At 39.9% G+C, this 5,626-nt stretch overlaps 1 long non-coding RNA gene across 1 annotated transcript; it reads left to right on the plus strand.

The window, feature by feature from the left end:
* The first annotated feature begins 735 nt into the window (after positions 1–735).
* LOC307028824 lies at positions 736–5,626 on the plus strand. The gene is made up of 3 exons (XR_013805122.1): positions 736–1,896; positions 4,231–4,310; positions 4,814–5,626. It is a non-coding gene; the product is annotated as an uncharacterized lncRNA (long non-coding RNA).

Consider the following 5,626-nt stretch of genomic DNA (forward strand, 5'->3'; position numbering starts at 1 on the left):
GTTTTTTGTTTTCTGGAGACAAGATTTCAACCACGTCACTTATGCATTTTTGTGGCATTGGGATATATATTTTTAAAATCCTCTGGAGCAGAGAGAGGAGCTGTGGATTGTTGTTATTGATTAATGCATCAGTTTTTCTTAAGGCCCTGACACACCAAGCAGTCACCAGAGAACTCGCCGACGCCGACTGTTGCGTCGGCGTGTTCTCCTGCGTCTAGGTAGTGTGTATTCGTCATTAAAAACAGGCAACAACCTGAACACAGAGAAGAAGAACAGAGTACGTGATATAAACAAACAACAAATAGCGTGTACGTTCCATTTTCACTCTCGTCCATCGAAAACATGTTTCGTGCGGTACTTTAGCTATCAGCCATTGGAGTGTTGCTTGTGGAAGACATTCTCAAGCAACCGTTTCGCTTCTCATGCACTGATTCGCTAGCTGAACAGCCAATCAGTGATTTCTTTGTCCGACTGCCTGACTTCCCCAAACTCACACATATACAACTCGATATGAACTGAAGAGCCGCGGGTTGGCGCCCCCTGGTATAGGGCGTAAACACGGAGCCGTTTCCCCCCCAGAGCGTTTCGTTCGCAGATCTACCCACCTTGGGACCCGTTATCGTTATATGCGTTTCCATGTCGGCCTCGTGTGGCTGAACCGTCTATATCAGGGGTTCCCAACCTTTTTTTCCCAAGAGCCCCCCCAAATGACTCCTGTTGGAAGCTGCGCGTCGCCCCCCCCCCCCCCCCCCCCCCCCCACACACACACGGGGGGGGGGGGAAATAGCGGTAATTGAAGTTTAAAAGTCTCAAAAATGCTACAACTACTGTCACAAACTGGATGAATGTGAAGCATTTTGTTAAAGGAGGATGAAAGCGTAATTAAGGAGCAATATTGGATTGACTTTGATGGTTATTGGACTCAGGATTCATTCATTTGGATTCCCGCTGTATGAAGAAATTAAAGGACGGCGCAAGTGGAAACAATTCACAAAGGGAAATAATCTACAAAATGGAGGAGATCCATCTGATCGGAGCAACTGTGACAAATAATCCAACTGAAACCGGCATGGACAATGACTATGTTTTTTAAAAATGCGCTGATCCAGAAAAGCCCGGTTTGGACACGCGCAGAGCACACATTTCTATTAAAGAAAGAATTACACATTTCTTGTCTTTTTATGCCTATAATAGCTACTAACTTGAATTTTTATTAAAATGAATGAATAAATTATTTTTTATATTTTATTGTAATGTCTTTTAGTGACAATCATGTATTGCGTTACAATTATATGTAAAAAAAAAAAAAAAAAAGTCTAAATATGATATTTCGCCTCCAATCATCTGAGGCCTGGTGCCCCCCCTGCGATCTTTGGCTCCCCCCAAGCGGCACACTCTGTGGAAGAGCCTGGACACCAATACGTAGGTGGCACACACTGCAGTTCATATATTGGCCGATAGGGACTGACTGCAGAAAGGAGCAATTTCCATAGACCCCCATGTTAAAATGCCCAACTTTACAGCAGAAAAAAACATGTTTCTACCCATGGATGCAATAAATATTATAATGAATATAGTTAGATTCCACCTTCATGATTATGGATCTGTGAGTGAATTGTTTTTGAACCCGACCCTTTTATTTATATTGGGTCTTAAAGTTTTTGCATCAATTAGGGCGTGGTCACATTGAGTGACGATTCTGTGATGTGACTGCTGCTTTTAGCTTCTTGTCTCTCTACTAGCTGCTCCGTGAAGCTACAGGCACTCTGCCTGTTCAGCTCATCCAGGGAACACAACTTGCCCCCGGCCGTGTTTGTTTGTTCTTCATGCTTATATATCGGACTATTGTGACTCGCTCTGCGGTTGGAACAGACGGTGCATGAATGCGGTTTTGTGGTAAGTGAAATTTGAGTACTTTAAATTTATTTATGTGTTAATGATTTTAATCAGCTACGTAATTAATGTTAAGGCTTGGGTTAGCGTGTAAGCGAGTGGTAGCTACATCGGTGCTAACGATGCTAATAGTAGCCTCCAAGTTAAATTCATAGACTATTTATAAAGGTTAAAACGAAATAGACAAGTGTTAAGCGGGATAATACTGTACAACAAACTGCTTCTGTTTGAGGTTGATAAAATAAGGTCATCCTTGTAATTTAGAGAGATGATTATTATGTAGGTAGGAACTATATGCATCGCTAAGGTTAATTTAAATTGGCTATGCTCAAGTATGTAGACAAGCTAATGTCGAAGTAGTGTATGTGAAATCAACCTCACAATAAGATGTGTGTATATTACAATTATTAATTAAAAAATGTAAGATGATTACTTAGATATTACAATATGGTTGGTTGAGCTGGAGTTCATTATTGAGCTTACACGTTAACATCACAGTCATCTGAAGAACAAACCCAAACCTTGTTGTTTTTATGAATTGCATTACCAAATTGGTATCAAATAAACAGTAAGCATTGGTAACACAACTTCCAAAGTTACAGTAGAATAAAAAAGACCCTGACTCGGACAATACACAATCCAACATGTTCAACAGAAGGGAATCAGTTATATTGTTTGTACACATGGTACTTTTACATATACAGTGGGGCAAAAAAGTATTTAGTCAGCCACCAATTGTGCAAGTTCTCCCACTTAAAAAGATGAGAGGCCTGTAATTTTCATCCTAGGTATACCTCAACTATGAGAGACAAAATGAGAAAAAAAAATCCGGAAAATCACTGTCTGATTTTTAAAGACTTTATTTGCAAATGATGGTGGAAAATAAGTATTTGGTCAATAAAAAAGGTTAATCTCAATACTTTTTTATATACCCTTTGTTGGCAATGACAGAGGTCAAACATTTTCTGTAAGTCTTCACAAGGTTTTCACACACTGTTGCTGGTATTTTTGCCCATTCCTCTATGCAGATCTCCTCTAGAGCAGTGATGTTTTGGGGCTGTCGCTGGGCAACAAGGACTTTCAACTCCCTCCAAAGATTTTCTATGGGGTTGAGATCTGGAGACTGGCTAGGCCACTCCAGGACCTTGAAATGCTTCTTACGAAGCCACTCCTTCGTTGCCCGGGCGGTGTGTTTGGGATCATTGTCATGCTGAAAGACCCAGCCACGTTTCATCTTCAATGCCCTTGCTGATGGAAGGAGGTTGTCACTCAAAATCTCACGATACATGGCCCCATTCATTCTTTCCTTTACACGGATCAGTCGTCCTGGTCCCTTTGCAGAAAAACAGCCCCAAAGCATGATGTTTCCACCCCCATGTTTCACAGTAGGTATGGTGTTCTTTGGATGCCACTCAGCATTCTTTCTCCTCCAAACACGTCTAGTTGAGTTTTTACCATAAAGTTCCATTTTGGTTTCATCTGACCATATGAAATTCTCCCAATCCTCTTCTGGATCATCTAAATGCTCTCTAGCAAACTTCAGACGGGCTTGGACATGTACTGGCTTAAGCAGGGGGACACGTCTGGCACTGCAAGATTTGAGTCCCTGGCGGCGTATTGTGTTACTGATGGTAGCCTTTGTTACTTTGGTCCCAGCTCTCTGCAGGTCATTGACTAGGTCCCCCCGTGTGGTTCTGGGATTTTTGCTCACCGTTCTTGTGATCATTTTGACCCCACGGGGTGAGATCTTGCGTGGAGCCCCAGGTCGAGGGAGATTATCAGTGGTCTTGTATGTCTTCCATTTTGTAATAATTGCTCCCACAGTTGATTTATTCACACCAAGCTGCTTACCTATTGCAGATTCAGTCTTCCCAGCCTGGTGCAGGTCTACAATTTTGTTTCTGGTGTCCTTTGACAGCTCTTTGGTCTTGGCCATAGTGGAGTTTGGAGTGTGACTGTTTGAGGTTGTGGACAGGTGTCTTTTATACTGATAACGAGTTCAAACAGGTGCCATTAATACAGTTAACAAGTGGAGGACAGAGGAGGCTCTTAAAGAAGAAGTTACAGGTCTGTGAGAGCCAGACATCTTGTTTGTTTGTAGGTGACCAAATACTTATTTTCCACCATAATTTGCAAATAAATTCTTTAAAAATCAGACAATGTGAATTTCTGGATAAAAAAAAAAAGAAAGAAGAAATGTCTAATTTTGTCTCTCATAGTTGAGGTATACCTAGGATGAAAATTACTCGCCTCTCTCATCTTTTTAAGTGGGAGAACTTGCACAATTGGTGGCTGACTAAATACTTTTTTGCCCCACTGTATATCTGTTTGTTTAAGGTTTCCAGGTGATGCAGACAGGCTGGACCAGAGAGTGAGAGACAGAACTGGACTCCTCACAGCAGTGAACTTCAGCTCAGGTACAAAGACTCTTTTTTTCATACTGTACAAAGAATCAAGAAAGATATTAGTTTAAATAAATGAAGTATTGACTTTAATACACTGATATACATTCCATTAAACAATACTAGATCACCTACACATCAGTGAAGTTGAGGTTAATGTATTGAAGGCAAAGATATTTAACATAGTGAGAATTGCTACTATTTATCTCTCAATATTGTCTGTAAAAAACGTGGTAAAAGTTATTCTTTCAGTGAGACAACAGAGCAAGCTTCTACAGTTGCACTACGTTTTTCTACAGTTAAATATTATTTTGATAACATATATTTCAATGTTGATGAACTTCATACTGTTCATTCATAATCTGATTGTCTTTGTAGCTCACTGTTGAAATAAAAAAAAACATTACAATTACAAAATGATTATATCTACAGCCCCTAAACACACAAACACACCACTTTCATAAATAACACACTTGTTCTGCAATAATATGTTTTATGTTTCCTGTAATTTTTGTTAGGAAAGGACATGCCTGAAAGACACGACATGTTCTCCTTCTCTGAGGGTCAAGAAGAACATCCAAGAGGAAACTTAAAAGCTGATGTTATGACCTTTTAAGACCAGTACACTAAGAAACTACTTTTATTGTAAAAACAGTCAGCTGATCAAATGCACCTATTTCCACATCTACACTCCATCAGCTGATTATTTCTATTTGCCTCACTTTATGAGCTTCACATCACTTGTGCCTTGTACCGCAGAGTTTGCAACGTCACAAAAAAATAGGGCCAATCTTCAGTCAGATGTGAATATTTAATCTAACATTTTCAGTAAGAATAATGGACAAAAGGAGTGCAAATACAATTTATTGAAATGTGAACCAAAAGTTAATCAAATGTTTTAAATTAAACGCACATATGGACAGAAGGTGTAAACCTATTAAATGTATAAGTAAATACATTTAGTCAAATAAAGTGACAGACTAGGCCTGTGCAGTTGGTATCAGCTTTGCCCAGCATGGGCTCCTCCATCAGGCCTCCATCAGGCCTAGCAGAAGAAAGACCCTCAGTCCTCTCCAAACCAACAGACAGGACGTCCATCACACGGAGGTTTCTCCCTGAAGACTCTGCAGCTTTCTGGAAACCACGCTGTCTCAATCCGTCCACACTGAATATGAGAGGGGGAAAATGAAAATAACAAATGTTTTAGACAATAAGAAACATAAAGTTGACTGTTGAGTTGCTCAGTTTTTTTAGATTGTCAATACTATTACTGTATAACTAATATATCAGGTTAAGAGGCACATTCAAATAAAGATTGGTCTTTAAATACA

Source organism: Notothenia rossii, assembly GCF_949606895.1.
Source record: "Notothenia rossii genome assembly, chromosome: 2".
Classification (NCBI taxonomy): Eukaryota; Metazoa; Chordata; class Actinopteri; order Perciformes; family Nototheniidae; genus Notothenia; species Notothenia rossii.